The sequence below is a fragment of the Pseudomyrmex gracilis genome, unplaced genomic scaffold (assembly GCF_002006095.1).
Source record: "Pseudomyrmex gracilis isolate BER0280 unplaced genomic scaffold, ASM200609v1 scaffold_44, whole genome shotgun sequence".
In the NCBI taxonomy this organism is placed as follows: domain Eukaryota; kingdom Metazoa; phylum Arthropoda; class Insecta; order Hymenoptera; family Formicidae; genus Pseudomyrmex; species Pseudomyrmex gracilis.
Window position 1 is genome coordinate 120298 of NW_018020628.1, and position 18518 is coordinate 138815.

Sequence of the window (18518 nt, forward strand, 5' to 3'; positions counted from 1 at the left end):
CCCATTGTGTCAGCGAGGATCACCGCTGCCGGTTACACCAGGTGTTGTTAGTGCCCGTGCGTTTCTTCTTCGAGAAGCGTGATCGTCGATGATGCGGCGATCCGTGCATGAATTATATAGTCGTCGCCCTTATGAAATTCTCAGTCAGCTGGAAAGATTTAAGAACTGGATAAGTATTGAACGCGATCAGAATATAACGTATCAGATTTTATTTATTACGCGCGTAATTATAATATCGTTCTTTTTTCTAATTATTACACATATATATTTTTTCTAATTATTATATTATCATTAGCTAAATGCTAGCAGCATTGCTAAATCAATCATTTTATCAATACGGTATACATATATATATATTTTTTTAACGATTTGCACATCGTCATCATTCAATTATTATTGATTACATTCCTTTGACAACTTTATAGATCGCAATCGGTATAAATCGATTCAAAAAGCTGATAGATTGTAAAAAAATAATGAGATGAAAGAAGCGGCTGTGCGTATAATATTTATTGCCGTGTTCGTATTGATTCGAGATAACCTCGATACGAAAGCTATTCGTTACTTTATATCTTGACTGATCTAAATGGCGATACGGTTCGGTGGTCTGTCGAAAAATTTTCGACCACAGTAGTCTATGTGTCAGTAAGATCATTTTGATATATTATCCGTCAATTAAATTTATTTAATTTTGTAGTGTATCAATAAAAAATTATATATTTCTCACGTTTTATTTCAATTTATATTTTAATATTGCTTAAATGATTTTATAAATCGCTGGTAAATTTTATTTTTGCTCTTGCGTGCAACTGTTTAAAAATTGTCAAAGAAATCGAAAAAGTTCGTACGTGGGCGGGCTATTGAGAAACCTAAAATCCGAGACGCTACATTAGTAACAAATAGACATAAATATGTATTTTATTTCACAGTAGCGATGAGATGATCAGAAAAGTGGCGAAAGATATCGGGCTAATATACTAGCGGAATAGTTTATTAGGCCAAAGAAAATCTTAAGACCGCGGACAAAACAATCTCAGCTTCGTATAGCGGCAACCTGTTACTTGGGTCTTCTTTTAAGGTGATGTGCACAACATATGGCTTTCGAGCGATTCCACCTGCCGCGGACCTTTAGGATCTGAAATTCGGTTCTCTCGCGAAACTGTCGAAGTATTTCAGCTCCGTAGGTAGGTTGTTAGGATCGTTACAATGAGGGACTTATATCAAGGCTTCGCGTGGTCCCCTGTACCTTGTATCTAAATTGACGGGAGTATGAATTTACTCGCGCGTAAGAATCGCCGTTATCGCACTCTTCACGCCGGCCTTAATGATCCCTTAACGGTCGTTTCGGGACCTGAGCTGTGAGATGTTATCGCAAGGCCTCACGAAGGGGGTCCGTAGCGGGAGAATTCGTGAGACTCTGAGAGAATGGACCGTCGATGTGAAATACTGAGTTGCGTGTTGTGTCGGTTCCTCTCCCGCAAATTTCTTTAATTTCAACACTTCGGACAACACTTTGAATTATTCTCGGACTAAAAAGTTAAAATATCGCAGGAAAATTATTTTTAAAAATAACGAAATTTACTGAACGTTTAAAGCTGCTGCAAATTTTATAGCTTTTAGCTTTATTTGTGGGGGTTTTTATCTGCTAAATTTTACCACACAATAAGTAAGTAATTTAAGAGTTTGATCTTTTAACATTTTGTAAACTTTCTCGAAATCCGACTATAAAGAGAATGTTTAGGTATATTGAACAAATAATAAAGTGCAACACTTGATCATTTCGTAACAATGTATTACCAGTTACACAAAGGTTTTGTCTGTTTGTAAAATAGACCACAGGAAAAAGGTTTCAGGCATTTCTCCCCAAGCATTTTGTCGCATTGTCGTAAACCATTGAATTGAGTTTCTTTCTTTAAACATAAAAATCAATTTCACGTTTACAAAAAAACACATTGATTATTTTTTATAACTACGTAATATATTACCGTGAAAAAATAATCACTTTAGAAAAACACACGTAAAACTTATGTGAAAAACGATGTGGAAAACATGTGCAAAATGATACAAGCGACCAGACAAGAAAAGAATACGAAGAGACAGGATGTGACCTCCACGATAGTTACCAGTTATTATGCTAACCAGTCATCAGCTGGAGATCAGCAAACTCGACCGATTCGCCGCGCGTTATTATCCAAGGTGTGGCACTGCTGACACCCATTGGTGGGTGGTCCTTCGGTCACAAACCGCTACGTGTGAACCTCGATTTGGTTGACGATCGTCCATCCGATTCACCATCATCATGTCAGAGGCGAGAAACCGGCGAAATCGCGGATAATGACGAACACGCACTTTGGCTTTCCGGGATAATTACCGGCGAGGATATAATTACGGAAATGCACAGAGAACGCGCACAACTCTTTTCGCTCGATTGATCTCTCGAGATCCCGTTCTATTTTCTCGAAGGAGAAAAGAAGTTCGATCTTGGTAAAAAAAAAAAAAAAACGCTGACATTTTTTGTATCATCTGCATTGCTTTTTTGCGACATTTAGTGAAACATTATGTTACTTTTTATAAAATCTTGCGTGACGCGTGCATATTTTTAAGCACAATAATGTAATTTAATATAATTATTATATTTTTCAATATGTTTATATTCTAATAACGTGTTTACAAATGAGATATTCTGTCAGAATAATAAAAATCAAGGGCTGCTTTTTCCAAAGATATCGCGATCGCCACCTGTCGTCGCCTTCGTAGTTATAAAAAAGCGTTAACGAAAACGAGACGTGGGCTGGCGTCTTAAAAAGGGTGAAATCGGCTACCTGTCATTAGACGGAGAGGCGCGGAAATGGGTGGTTCACCATTCGACCTTTCCGAGAGAAACCAGTAATTTCTAAGAATTAATCAGCGTCGGAATTAATTACTTTCACGGGTCCGTATGACGCAGGCTCGTTCTAACATGATGAATACGCGGACATTAGTATACAGTATGACATACATATGTCGTTAAAATCCCGTTCTGACTTGTAAAACGCGCGTACTGCATTCCTCGGATCTTCCCACCATTCTCAATTACAAAACCAGACGCGAACTAAGCTATTTATATGCGTGTATAATAAGATCCACTTTCGATTTGTGTGTTACAAATGTGTAAGCTGCGGACAAAACGATATTTAAAGAGAAAGCCGGTCGAGAACTATGCTTACGATCATAAGGTAGAATTGAATATCATACATTTTGTACAGAAACATATAATGAACATGTTTATACAATGTTGTTGATATAAATCAGAAAAAAATGTATGTTTAAAAATGTTTAAGTATCTTTTTCCACCCAATGGCTCAGACCAATAGAGTCAAAATCCTTTCTTCCGATCGTCAAATAACTCAACGAGCGACGATGCAGCAGAGACCGTGGCGTAGCGATCGGTGCAGGGTTAAGGTCGGCGAGTGCGCGCCACCTTGCAACGTGCTTACGTAAGAGGCGACACGTAACGATCCACACGAACGTAATCGAAGAGATTCGGTTGCTTTTAATTATCCGTACAGATCGTGTCTGACCGTTATTGTGGCCGGCGTTTCGAGTCTTAACGAGCCGGCGTCCATTGCTCGGGGGAGACATAGCTGGCATACTGTGAGACCGGTGGTCCAGGCCGATATAGCACGCGAGGACTCCCATCGAGAGAGAAAGACTCTACGTCGTGTCCCTTCCGTTACCTCTTCCCTCTTCATTTCTTCGCTTCCTCAACCATCAATGGTAATTAAAGCGAGTCACGGTGATCGTTCGTGGCTGATCTTGTCATCGATCGAATCGCGCACGCCGGACCTATCCGTTCTTCCTGGACGATCACGCTCTTCACTCCGCCCGCCGAGCTTCCTGAGCGGCAATTAAGATAATGCTTTCGTAATCGGCAGCGATGTCTACGTGAGACCGCGCGGATTCGTTGGAAGCGTGTGCGGTGTAGCTTGTTTGCGACCTTGGATGCGATGCCAACGCGAAGGATTCCGGCACCTGTGATTCGCCGCTGGTAGTGAGGCGCGAAAAGCGACGCGAATGTCGATGCCGACAGCGAAATCGTTAATTGCATAGCGCGCAGTTAATATCCGTAATCAATGTTAACGTGGCTGATTGGAGAATAATATCTATCGTGCATGCGCGCACGGTCGTTACAGGTGTTGCAATCGCACGACGCAAGGTGGAGGATAATACGGAATCGTAAATCGATTCTGTCCGCAACGCTCTTGATTCTTTTGCTGTTACGAATTTCTTTATTTTACCGCAAATGTCAGCAAATCAATAATGCCGAGAGATCAAACTTTGCGATATAGAGGACTTCATCAAATATATGCATTTAATCGAGTCCCGATGGACAATGCCGTAGCGAACGTGAGAAGAATTGAGGTAATGAGAGAATTCTCGGAATCGCGGTCATCGATCAACTCGCAGCTACTAATTGCTGATCGAATAATAACCGCCCGTGCGTCCGTAAATATAGAGTTGCAACGGGGCGCGATACTCTGCTCTCGTCGATAATTTATTGTAGATTGATACCGCGGAGATATACTTTATTATATGAATACTTTTGCGCGACGCAAAGGTAATGACGATATTGGATATCGTATATAGTTGCCGGCGGTTGCGTGTTTGTGGTATTTAGGCGAGTCAACCGGATTGATCGAATCAACTCACACACTGATCGAATCGATCGCCCTATCGATCGATCTTATCTTCGCAATTAAGAAATTGTTTTCTCTCTGTGCAGGATTTAATTAAGAAATATGCATATAATGACTAAATAGAAATTAAAATGCCTTACACACACACACACACACACACACAGGTGCTATTAAATATATTTAAATGGAGGAATTATTTTTCGTGTCACGATTTAATTTCAAAGAAATGCGCAACCATTAAATGGAAAATTAATTTTAACTACACTCTACACATACTGAGACTATTAGCGGCGCGATTATTAGATCTTTCTGTGAAATTGCAAACACGCGTACACACACGCAAATATGCGTACACACGCGCGTGAAGCACTTCACACGAGATAATTACCATGCAGGAGTGCGATATGTTCGCGCTGACACCTGTTGCATGGCAGGTTGCGTGACATGAATGCAATATCTTTTACGGGTAACCTTCAACGTTTCCAAGCAAATCGCTTTAGAATGATCGAAGAAGTGCGCAAATATCTCGACTCAATAGCGACGTGAGTTAACGAGCTCCGATTATCGCAAATATGTAAATTGCTCGCGTAGCGGTATGTCGATTTTGCAGTGTACAATTTAACAAACCTGCATTACACCGCAATTCTTTCAACGTTCTACTTCGAAGTATTAATGCTTCGTGTACTTTTTGTGTACTTATTTTTTTAAACTAACTTAAAAAAAAACTGCAGATTTTCTTGTATCTTCAGTACATTTTTATGTTGAAAAAAGTTTTTTTATATTTAAAATTTTTCTAATTAAAATTTTTTTAATTATTTAAAGCGGAATATTTTTATTACAGAAATGTCAAAAGTGTAGAATATTTTGTAACTTAATACTTGCACACATGTATAGAGATTCTATATCATATCAATTGAAATTATATCAACTTTGACAATCTCTTGTTCGTTTCGTGACCGACAATCGATTTTTTTTTCTCATCTTGAGCGTGCTCTCTTTTCTTACTGTTCGTTCCTTTCTTCGAGGTTATAGTAGAACGAAAGAACGGCCCGCAATTGGTGCACCACCACTTTCCGGTATTCCGTTCGTCAGTTTATACATCCGCATGTGCAAGAGATGCGTGCGTGCAAAGGTGACGCCCAAGTGGGTTAATACTGACAATTACGTGCGCTTCATGCGTCCGCCCATACAAATTCCATTTAATTCCGCGCGCCATTAACCGCCAATTCATTTTTTATTCCGCCCAGTGCAGGAACATTGCTCTTATCTTGTAGCGTGATGCGATCGATCGTGTAAAAGTCCTGTTAAAATAAAGATCAAAAGCTGCTTACGACACGTCGTAAATATTTTTTGACAAACGTATCACAAATATTTCTTTTTTTTTTTTTTTGGTATAAATACCTGTATACATTATTCATGTTTGTACATATATATATATGGGAAGTCATAAAATTTTATTACGGTCTGTTTTACGCACCAAACTTTGACTTATGTTGTGATCCTTATATGTTGTAAATTCGACGTATCTATAAAGACAAAAGCATCACGTCGCACTTTCTCATTTCATTTGATAAATCATCTTTTACACGCGTAGATTATATTGCAATTATATTAGTGATTCATAGCTGATAGTGGACAAAACATCGGTCACACAATGTTGTAAGGTTTGACTGATTGTGGACCAATTTAATCCAACTTGATGCGTGACGAATCATCGTTTTGACGTGGACAGACTTAGATCACAGGTTCAAAGAATAAAATTGATAAATTTTCTTTTAACTCTCTTGTATGTCTATATAACATTTTTGCACAGCAAGTAATGCTTCAATAATTACACATGTTACTCAGCCACATGGGAATTTCATCTGTCACGGATTGCAGTTGTATATAACATTTTTACATGATAACTCTCCACATTTTATCTTTTTTAATAAACATACAGTTTATCGAATAAATTTACTTATAAATTTTACCTGTGACGCCAAATAAACTTCATTGATACGATAATTCGAATCGACATAATTTGATTTCAAAATCAACGAATTTTTTTTCTTTTTCAAGAAGATCCTTCAAATTCGATTGCTAGAGATCAAACTGAAAAATCGGAGGAAACCGGTTTAGGGGAAAAAACGCGCGTGTTTTCACGCTCGGCGAGCGCTGTTGTTGTTACGCGATCGTGACGCCGTTCACTGATTTATAGAAGCCCGGCTCATTGTGCGCAGCCTGTGGACGTCCCACTTATTTGCTCGCGTCAAGAGCCGTCTCTGAAAAGTCGCGAAACGAGGCGCCTCTCTCGAGCGGATCCAGCAAAACGTGCAAGGGCGACAAGCGCACGCCCGCCGTGCGCGAGCTCGTCGAGAATTATGGCGGTCGAGCATTTATTCACGTCATCGATATAGGCGCCTCGGCGACCTGTCCGTGGCCCGTAATGATTCATTGACCTGACAGAACGGCTAATGCTGCACCCACGTATAAGCGCTACCGTTTTCCACGAGGACGGACAGTCGCCGGAGAGCGGATTAGCAACTGTCCCGATACAGTGCTCGCGCGTGAATCGTGGGAGACGCACAATGCGCCCGGCGATTGCATTACGTTTGTTGTCGGCCGGATTCTTGTTACGCGATGATTGTGCGCGTGATGTAAGTATCGCGGTTCGAATTGTAAAGACGAGAGAGACCTTTTGTGATTTTCGACGATTTTTGCGAAACGCAAGTTTCATTAATCTTATTGTTAAGATAAGATGTATGATAACGTTTTGGAAGATTTGATTTTTTTATGTTGATAAAAAAAAAAATTAAATGTTTATATATATATATATATATATATATATATATATATATATCACAGTACTGTTTTATAAGTAAACTATTCAACTCTTTTCCTACTTGCAACGTGAGGAGTAATTTTGTTATTATTAATTACATAAACGATAATCTTGCGACCTGTGCAGCTTTGTTCGAGGAGAGAATGCGCGATACTCTTCCTCCAAACGAACTCTCGTAATAATAGGGCGCATTATCGTTCATGGAAGATAGTTACGTCTGATTTGATTGTATGACCGATTTCGACCGTGTTGTGGAGAACGACGCGTTGTTTCTCGAAGCAGCGTTGCACGGAAGTGTCTAGGCGATTGGTAATCTCTACGGAGAGCGCAAAATATAGTACGGGGCTCGTAGAGAAGGCCCAACCTGACCGTAGATCGGACAGGTTGGGTCACGATCGGGCCCTACGGCGCGATGGGGCCTTGCCGGGTTAACCGTCGACTCTCTGATAGGTCTACTTAAACGCCCCTGGTTATGCAACCGAAGCTTCTAATAAGCTTCCTCCAGCGTGAGTACCTGTCGGGACCTCGCGTGTCTTAAGACTGGATCGATCGTACGAGGCGTATCTGACGGTCGTGCCGCTGATCACGACCTACCCCGATTATTACGAATGTAATATCGATGGCGTCCGAAATCAGCCTTTGACTTCGTGGCAATAACGAATTGTAAACTGAGAGAGATCGCAGAGATGATCTGCTTGTAGAATCGAGTTTGTTTATCCGTCGAATAATTCATCCGCCCACGACTTCATCCCAGAATGTCTGTAGACTTTCAGAAAGAGATTTCCGACTGATCTCATTGCTATTAGAAATCGTAATAGAAATAACAATTGGATTTGCTAAGGAGAATATCGATGGGCGTAGTCCGAGATCACAACGCGGGCACAGAGAATTGAAATGTCAAATTTTCAATCAATTGCGTGCCAGCGCAACGCCGTGTGCGGAGAACGCGAATTTTTATCGAATTAATAATCTGTAAATCGATTCGGCCCCATAACCAACAACACAGCCGTACTTTCTGTCGCTCTTGGAATCAATTCGTTTCTTTTTTTTTTTTTTATCACTAACATATCACAAAGTAGAATGTAATACGTATCTATGTATGTTGATAAAAAGAATCAAAAGAGAGAGAGAAACATTCGTTGGTGAGAGGCGCGTGTCCGGCTCGCGGGTGAAATATCTTCGGACGACCGACATATTTACTTGACAAAGTACATCCACGACTCCATTACGCACCTAACAAAAAGCCCGGCGCATTATGTCCGCGCGTTAACCAGCCCGATTGTAATCCCCGACAATGCTTTTTCTCGCCGTCTCGAGGTCCTCCTCGCCGCGAAACGAGTCGTTCCACCGGTACTTGAATTCTTTCGTTCTTTTTTTTGCGGAGGAGGCGCGCGAGAGCACATGGGACGGAGGTGGAGGTCGTGGACAACGGTGGAGGAGGCGAGGGCGGAGAGTACGACCGACAGCGGGACGATATTAAAAATCACAATACAGGCATATTAACTTGACCTACTATCGGCGTACCAGGAAGAACCGTGGTCGTTTAAAGTCCTGTCCACGGGTCTCCCGAAATGTACACGCACGCACGCACGCACGCACGCACGCACGTACGCACGCGCAGACCCTCCTGTACGTGCGGTCGGTTGTACGTACGAACGCACATGCAATTACCAGTGCCGCATTAAAAGAGGTAATGTCTTGAACAAACGTTTTGAACTACTTTTTCTGAGAAACGCAATTGCGTTCGAGACGCATGCGATTGAATTTTTTTTCTAGGAAAATTTAATTTCTATTATCGAAGTAGTGTTGCGTGATATACAATAAATATGAAATATGAAAAAAAAAATCAATTCGTGCAAAACAATAAAAACATCATATTTTTGGAATATAATTATTCATAGTATTTATTCAAATGAGCAACGTTCTAATCGAAATAAATTAAGGATTACGACCACTTCGCACTTTATGACATCTGCGAGAGACTTTTATAGTGAGTTTCTTTTATTTATTTTTTTTTTTTTATTAGCATTTTGAATAATTTATGAAGGAGCAAGTTTATATTTTCTGCATTTTTAAGATAAGAGGTCGTATTGATTCCACATTAAAAAGCGAGGGGCACCAATCCTGCATCAATCCAGTGGTGATAAGCGCGTGCAATCACGTGCATCTGTGTCAGCGCAACGCGCGACGCATATGCGCAGAGAGTCGCCCTCGCTTTTACGACGGGCCAAGCGCTTTACTGCGACCGCAACGGGAGAATTAGCAATTGTAATGTTATAAAGGCACGAGCGGAGTGAAGCGGAAGAGTGGGTGGAGGACAGAGAGAACGAAAGAAGGAGAGCGAGAAAGAGGCTGCCGGACGAAGGATAAAGAATGCGGGATCCAAGGGGTCACGAGGATTTCATTTGACGGAATAACGTGGCGTTTAAGAGCCGGTACCGTTATCGCGCTCGTTGTATATAGGTAAGTACCAGCAAGATTGGGCGACCCCCCATCTTCTTCGGTGCATTATATTTCGAGGAATCGAAGGTACCGCCGTGTATCCTCCTTCGCTCGCACTCTCCGCCCCGCCATCTGTTTTATCTCCTTTTGAATAATCGCGCGCGTTAGTACCTTGCCGGTAATTACTCGACTTCCCGCCGACGCGAGGCGACGGGACACGCGCGCGAATTCTGTTACTTATTGATAGATACGAATGGTTCATTTTACATCTCTTTTGAAGAGAATAAAACTTACGCGAATCTTTGTTTATTTCACACACACACACGCGCGCGCGCAAAAAAAAGTTTGTCTTTGTTAATCTAAAACTCCTAAACACCTAAAAAGCGAACTTATATCCAAGAGATGTTCTAAGATATTTTTTTATTTTTGTTGCAATATTTCTGGCAAGTACGCATCTTATATTTAAACTGCGAAGAATCAATATCTCAATGTACGATCTAATTTGTCGGCACTGTTGTCCGTAATCTTCCTTGCAGCAGATAATTTTTCCCTCCATCAATGATGACTCAACGTCATCATCGCGGTTTCCAATCCTCCCACGCTCCTCTCATTTTGGCTCCGAGGATCCTCAAGCGAGGGCGCGGGACGTGGACGAGGGGAGGAGGGTCCCGGCACACACGGGATCATCAAAGTGTACCATAATGAGCGGCTCGCGCTGCGGGGTCGGAGGTCATGCGGTAATGAATTGTTTTGCACCTCGCGGGCAAACCGGGCTCCGTAAACCTTCCGTAAGAACTCGCACACGCGCGCGAATTGCACTAATACGCATGGAAGGGACCTCATCCGGGGTCCATGATTCCAACGGGCCCTCGGAGGGCGACTTGCTGTGCCATGAGAAAAGCGTCAAAAAGCAAGCTGACTTATGACGGTCAATCAGTCAGACCGCGATGGCGCGGAATAATTGACGGCGCTGCGCTAACGGTTATCGAACTTCATGCTGATCGCTTTCTCGATCATTTTCGTTTTGCATTTAAATGCCGGCCACCGATGTGTGTCACCGATCGACATGTCTATCATACAGACCGGCGGTGGCGTTCGTTATGAATATTCATTACTGTCGACAAGAAGATTCTTCATCTTCGTCGTTAAAACTCACGTAATTAAGTAACAGAAATTCTCGTCTTTTATCACGAACAATAAATGTACGATATACATTCAATAGTATTTCTAGAATAATTTTAGAAAACATCTTGTAACATACATATATAACGTATCATATATATTTTTGCTTTACGTATCTTTTAAAAATCTGATAATAAATTCTTCATTGCTTTGACAAACAAAGACCAGCGCTACATTGTGAAGCCGGATTCACGAATAAAAAACGACACAGCGTATATAGCGTAGCGGGCTACCGTATAAAATAACCATACATCATTTCCCTCACACTGGTGGTATTCCACTGCTGCGCCCCGCGGTTAGCCACACAATATATAAGTAACGCGCGCAGACCCCCTTCTAAAAAACCAAGTCTAGAAAATTAGTCGTCTGTTTTTGAACAGTCGCATTCTTTCCGTTAACATTTTCTGCTTCTTGACCGCTTCTATAGAGAAGCTCTTTCTCTTCTTCTTTCCTGTTTGAACAAGGAACCCCATTACATCGTTGGTAATAACGCAGCCATAACTTCTGCGGGACCACCGCGATGCGCGAGAAGAGAAATGATATCGGATGGTAAATTCTTTCTGTAAATGCGTCTCCAGAAGAACACGCGGAGAAAAGATAATCAAATCAAATGCTGCGAGCAAATTGGCGTCGTCGTGCGCCAATCTGTCGCTAGAAATGTTCTTTTAACGGGACTGAGTAATTCTAACGAAGCGATTACGTGCGACAGAAGGATGCATTAACGTTTTTCCGTTAGACGATTATTTGCGACACAGTGTTAATATAAACTGCGATTATATAAATGAGTAAAATAAAGAAGCACAAGAACGCCAAAGCACATAAAGTAAATATGTCATTTGTTTGTGAAATCGAGAAAATTCGTAAATTATATATAACGGTTCATTTTCTTTTGCAATTTTCTTTGACAACTCCAAATGGAGAAGTTGGCGTGTCTCTCAAATCCGCACTCAAACTCGATCGCAACCTCTCTCAAAATCCCCCGTGAATAACATTCTCAATTTTTGTACAATCCGCGGTGCACTTGTTAACGCAACGCCATGAGCGCATCGGCTGCCATTCATCCTCAAAACAAACGCGCGCTGATTCGCTCGCGAATCGCCGCGCGCGATTCGTCGTGCGTACGCAATATGCGCACGGACGTCCCACAACTCTCAGCATCGATCGCGAGGTACGCATGCTAATTCCTTATTGATGAGTGTCATTTATTACCATCGGCCGTTCGTACCTCTTGCTTTCCTCTCCTCGTGCCTTTCCGTGCCTCCCTCGGCGAGCCGCTCATCACCTTCCAGCAATCGATTGGCAGCCACCGAGGTTGCGTTACGGAAAAGCGCGCGGAGGCTAATTGTCCCTCGAGGGGCCTCATTTTTCGGGTCTTCCGATGGCGCCGGATCCTCACGGCAATTTGTTAAACGTCAACGTACCTCGAGAACATCACGATCGATCGATCGACGGCGTCGTTAACTCTCGAGGTTCTAACAGTAAGTTTAACTGTGTCGACATTCAGATTCTGTCTTCAATTGTTAAAATAATTAATGAAACATTTTTACAATATTACTTTTGTCCAAACATGCAAACTACCTTCCGATGTTGCGAGAACATAGATCACATGCATCTATTAGGATTTCCGTTCGCAAATCCGGTAAATATAAGGAGAAAACGTATATCTTGGATACCGCGCGAACGAGCACCAACCATTCCAGGCGATTGCACCTCGGATGCCCGAAGGCCGATCACGATTTGCGCGCGAGTTATACACAAGATCGGTAGATCACTACCGATGTAGATCACCGTAACCCGCGGCGGCAGAGATCGTAGGGTCGTATACGTCTCTCACCCTGTTGCACGTTCTTTGCAATGCAATGGTAACTGCCAGTCATGCGGTGGACTCATTTTATGTTTTAGATTTTGAAATGAATTTTAAACTAGCGCAACAGAGTTCTCATAATTAATATTTTATATTACGACAAAATATTTTTGCACAATTATTTAGAATTAGTATAACACGTGAACGACTTTGTAACAATCCGAAAATAATCCGAAGAACAAAGCTCGTTTGACACAGACTTCGATCGTAGTTTGCGCGCGACACGCACTTCGCAGCGAGCGTTTTGCGAGCTCGCCTCGCAAATGGCAGAAAAATGGGTTAGGCTCTCGTTGCTTAGCACGTGGTGTGCCATTATCCTGCCATTTCATCATTTTATTTCCGAGCTGCTCCCAAAGGCCGGTCTGATGAGCCAATAAACTCAGATACAGCCGTTCGCGCACAAAATGTCGCTCGCTAACTCGTGCCTGCCAGGCCATCGGAATAATCCACGGTTCGACGACGGAATCGGGCACGAAGTTTCGTTATTAAGTGAACGCCAAGGAGGATAATCGTCGGTCGTAGGAAAGCGTAAGTACCTGCCCAGGAGCGAACCCTTTCTGACAGGACTTTTGAGAAAGCAGCGCAATTATACGCCCGGGCTTGACGTTGTGCTTAATGCGTTCAGCGTCGTTTTTCAGGGGAATGAGCATTTTCTGGCTGTTATCCGCGACTTTATGTGTATCGTCGGAAGCGACTGTCAAAAAACCATAAACGAACGATACTAGAAACTTTTAACACGTTTTTTTTTTTTTTTTTTATCGTCACGTTTTCGCAGTCAGTTTTTCTCTGTCGTTCAAATTTATTTAGAGACGTTCTTTGTGTTCTTTCGATGTAACTTCTTGATATCTATTCAAAGAAATTAATATTTATATTTAAACTTGTTTAACAACATTTTCGGATATTCATATCACAAACGAGTAATTTGTTAATATTCGCTGTTTCGTCACGGAGAATAAAAAAAAAATAAGTTTCTGTCTCACAATGATCGCGAAGTCGACACGCATAGCTATACCAAATTATACGGCTGATTTATGCGCGCGAGACAAGCGACTGGACAAGAAACGACGACGACAACAAACAACAGCATTCAAGGAACACTTCGATGCTGGAAGTAAACGACAACGAGCAACAACCTCGTTGCTTCATGTACAGACTTTACGGCCTTAATTGCGCGCATTATCATCCCTCCGGTAACAATAACGACCTTGCGAACGACCGTAGGTGTCTACCGCGTAAACGCGTCCCCTTTCTTTCTTACCGCGCAACACTAAACGCCAAAAAACTGTTCGCACGTTATTATTTTTTTAGGAGGAGGAGTGCGAAAAATTGTTTATCTCTTTTTTTCTCCGCAGCCAGATCACGTGCAAGTTATGCGAAGTTAATGAGGGTGTTTTTTGAAGGCGCAAAGCATTATGAGACAAGCTGGCTGGTTTGCGCCTGGAATTGTTGAAATTTTTACGACCGGAGAAGTTGTGTTTTTGCTCGTTATATATACGTTTCGTCTATAAAAACATTAATATTCGGAAATATATCCGCTCGCAGATAAAATAAAGTGACGATAAAATTTCGTGTATTTATTGTGTGATTATACACATCGTGAAATATAATGTTTTGAAGATGAAATGTTTACATTTGTTTGCAGTCTGCTTGTCATATAAAAGTCCGCTGTGTTATTCATACGCGTAGTTTATACAACGGCCCGCAAATATTTCTTGCAAAAACGATAATATTTCATCAAGTATTTACATTCATTCCCGGTCTTTTCATCATCCAACAATAAAAGTCACCCATTAAGCCAATTACTTTCACCCGGATTTTCGTCTGCGGCTTGCGTCTCTTAAGCGCGCAAAACCAAAGAGGATACAGTACACTCGTATCTCCACCCCCGTTTACGCCGGCGTCAATTTGCGTACGTTTGCGTGTATCTCCGCCCGCTCGCAAAATCGCGAGGAACATAAATATCCGCGCAAAGTATCTCCTGGCATTATTACAAGCGTGTGCGTGTACATGTGACACAACACGTGGCGAAGAAGAGCCGCGCCATCGTCCCCCGCCGTCGTCGCGCGCGCATGTTGTACTCGAACTCGTACTCGAACTCTCCGCTCGCTATATACGAGAGACACCGCTCTCGTCTCGCGAGCTCTCCGTTCGCGAAGTGGGGATTATACTGCTGCCAAATTACAGTGCCTGGCCACCCATAATGCGGCCACAGAGACGGCTACGGTAATAATGTTGGTATTAATGGCGCGGTAACGTTCCCGCCGACGAAATTATAGGTGTTAGGGGGGTGTGTTAATTTTTATGCTTATTGATTTTTATATTTTACCACCTACCACGAGGGAGAGAACGAAGGACGTTGTCGCGGGGATGTAGCGGCGGTCACGTTGTCGGCGAGACGCTTACTAGCCTCGTTATCAATCGTGGCGAATAATTCCGTAAAGAAGTGGCAGCAAAGAGTTCGAAGCTTTAACTAGGTTCTAAATGTCTGCAGCTAAATCGCAACGTGGTCAGACGGCTATTTAAAGTCGACGTTTAGAACAGAACGTAAGTTACTTGAAAAGTTATTGATCTTCGGATTTCATTACCTTACTTGGAATTTTTTATTAGTGCGAACCTGAATGGGAAATAAAAACTATACACTAATAAAAACTGAATCTCAAGTTCTCGCGCTCAATTACTTGAAATATATATACGTTTGTGCAGAGCTTTTCTAAAGTGCAAAATATAAATTTTGTCGTTTACAGAAGTATTCTGTTAATATATTTTCGTTAAAAAAAAAAAAAAAAAAAAAACATTTTAACTGTAAATCAATTGCGTCAAAAGAAAGTGTGATAATTCATGGCACTTTATATCTTGTTTTTCAAACCACATATCTCTGACACACCGACGACTCGAGAGTTCGTCATTGACTTCGATAATTTCGAAAGAGGTCGGCAAAGGTCGAAGGGGAAACGCGAGCGCCTTCGATGGTCCATCGGCAGGTCGTAGGTCGGGGGCCCTGGGTCGAATGTGGTCACGAGGACGCTCATGCCCAATTCCGAGAGTATTCCTGGAATCGAGAGGTATTTAATATACCGTCCGGGCCGAGAAATATACAGACAACTAACCCGCGGTCATGCGGGAGCGCGACTGAGACGCGATGTTGTCTTGAAAGAGGACAAGAGTCAAGACTGGAAGAGTGGTCAGATATAAGAGAAGGCAGGGAAAAGAGAGAAGAGAACGTCGCCGAGAGTTACGGGCCATCCACGTCACGCTCAAATATTTTGGCAAATTTATGCCCAATAAAAATTAACCAGACCCCTTCTCGCTCTGCGGTTTCGGTCCACCAGCGCCGCGCCACCATCAACCTCCGCCACCTTCTTGCGGCCGTTTAACGACAAGGTGGACCTCCGGTAGGTTCCTCGTCCGTCCGTTACATGTTCCCGCACGTATTCGTATGCTCGTACATACGTACATACGTCCGTCCGTCCGTCCGTTCGTTCGTCCGTTCTTTCGTTCATCCGTGCAAAAGGTGATTTACTGCTGAATTTTCTCTCTTTTCTCTCTCTCTCTCTCCCACTTATCTGTCTGTTCTCTCCTTCTTTTTCACACCATCGTCCGTTGCATCCTCTTCGTCCTTCGTTTGTCGTCATCGAATGTCCCCCTCGTGTCGCCCGAGGTCTACCGGTCAAGAGCGAAGACGAGCGATCTTTTTTTTTTTTTTTTTATTCCACGCTTGCTTCTTCGCGCCTTCGAAAATCCATCCGGCGAGGGAGCGCGCGAGTCAGCGGGACCTTTTTACATTCCGCACACGCGGGAATATGTCACCGGCGTAAATCAGTCAACGTCCCCGGGGATTAGACTTTACGGTACCCCCAAAGCCTGGATGACTTCTCGCGGTTTCAGGGATGGAGCAAGGTGCGCGAGAATGACGCGGGACACACTTGTTTACTTCGTGTGTCTTATATTTCACCGGGATTACCAGCTTTTAAATCTCTTTATAAATATTACGTTGTGATGTATTATTACAAATTATTTATTAAACTCTATTTCTACGTTTATTTTACTATTACTATATTATGTAAAATATTGTTTTAATTTATACGAATTGTTTTTCTTGTTTGATTTTTTTTTTAATTTACCGTTATATAGTTATTATTTATTTATAGATCTTTGTGCTTTATCAATTCAAAATAAGTTTGCTGATTTTCAGAACACTATTTGGATTTCTTTTAGACGATTTGCGCATCGTTTACACCAGAATCTGCGGTAGCGAATGAATATGGCGGGACAATAAAGCTCCGCAATTCCGTGTCTGAAGAAGGCGGCGGTTAAGGTGGTTAAGAACTAACAACTGTGACGCGCCGCGACCGCGAACGCTCGCACGCAGGGAACCGAGCGCGTCGGCTATGTCTGATTTCACGGACGCTAATTAGTCCAGGCGCGTTTTACCACACGTCTAATCGCAAATTTATACGCCGTCCGTGGCATTCACGGAAGGTCGCGCGGGGGCGTAACGTCGACATCGCGTCGAGTGCCCGCGCAAGATTTTTTGTTTTAAACCAGTCGGAAGTTGCCGTTCCACGTTTCCATATACGCAACACCTCGCGCGTTTATTTCTCGTGTTGCGGCCGTAACTGAGATACCTACGATATTTTTTATCGTTTTGCTAGTTCTCGGGTGTACAAAATAGAATACAGAGAGATTTATTTGTTTATTCTGAAATATAATTATTTTTAATAATACTTTTCGAAATAATAATTTTCTTTAAGCGAAGATTTTCAGTGTGAGAAATACATACATGGTATACTATATAACAATGTTTTCTAAAACTCGTGACAAATCGCTATAGAAACCACGCCGGCACCTGCTGATGGGAATTTTATATTGGACGTAAATAAAGCAGCATACTTATGTGTATAGAAAAAAATCGATTTGCGTCACCTGTCTTTTGGAAGTACAACGGCGGTTCCCATAGTCAACCGGAGTAATTTCGGTATCGCACATTGTCATTAACTTCTCTGCGTGTACGGGAATATCGATGACCGGAGATTAGCGTAACACGCGATATTCGTGTCCGTCATGTCGTGCCGACTCTTAAAAAGCGCCGCCACTTCCTGTCACACGTTCACACAATTAACCATTGACTTTTCGATTGATCAATTATCTCTTAGTTATAACAATGTAAAGTTACACTGATTCGAAAAACTAAAAGAAATGTGAAAATAAAGACATTTCACGTAAATTTATCCGGAAGAACGCGATTGTTAATCTCAATGTCCGGTGTGAATTGCCTGTTTCCCACGTAACGGCATAAATCTCCGTGTAAATCGAGCGCGAAGATTCTCGAAAACGGATCGGTGTTGTAATCGAAGGCGGATTAAAGAAACAAGAAAAAGAAAGGAAACCCGGGGAAAAGAAGAATCACCGCGCTGCTCGATTTCTTCGCCTTTTTATCGCGAGCGCGGGCGCATGTCGGCCGACTTATCTTCACCAGAGATCTCCCCGAGCGCATTAATTCACCGGCCGATGCTGGGTCGTGGATCTTCTC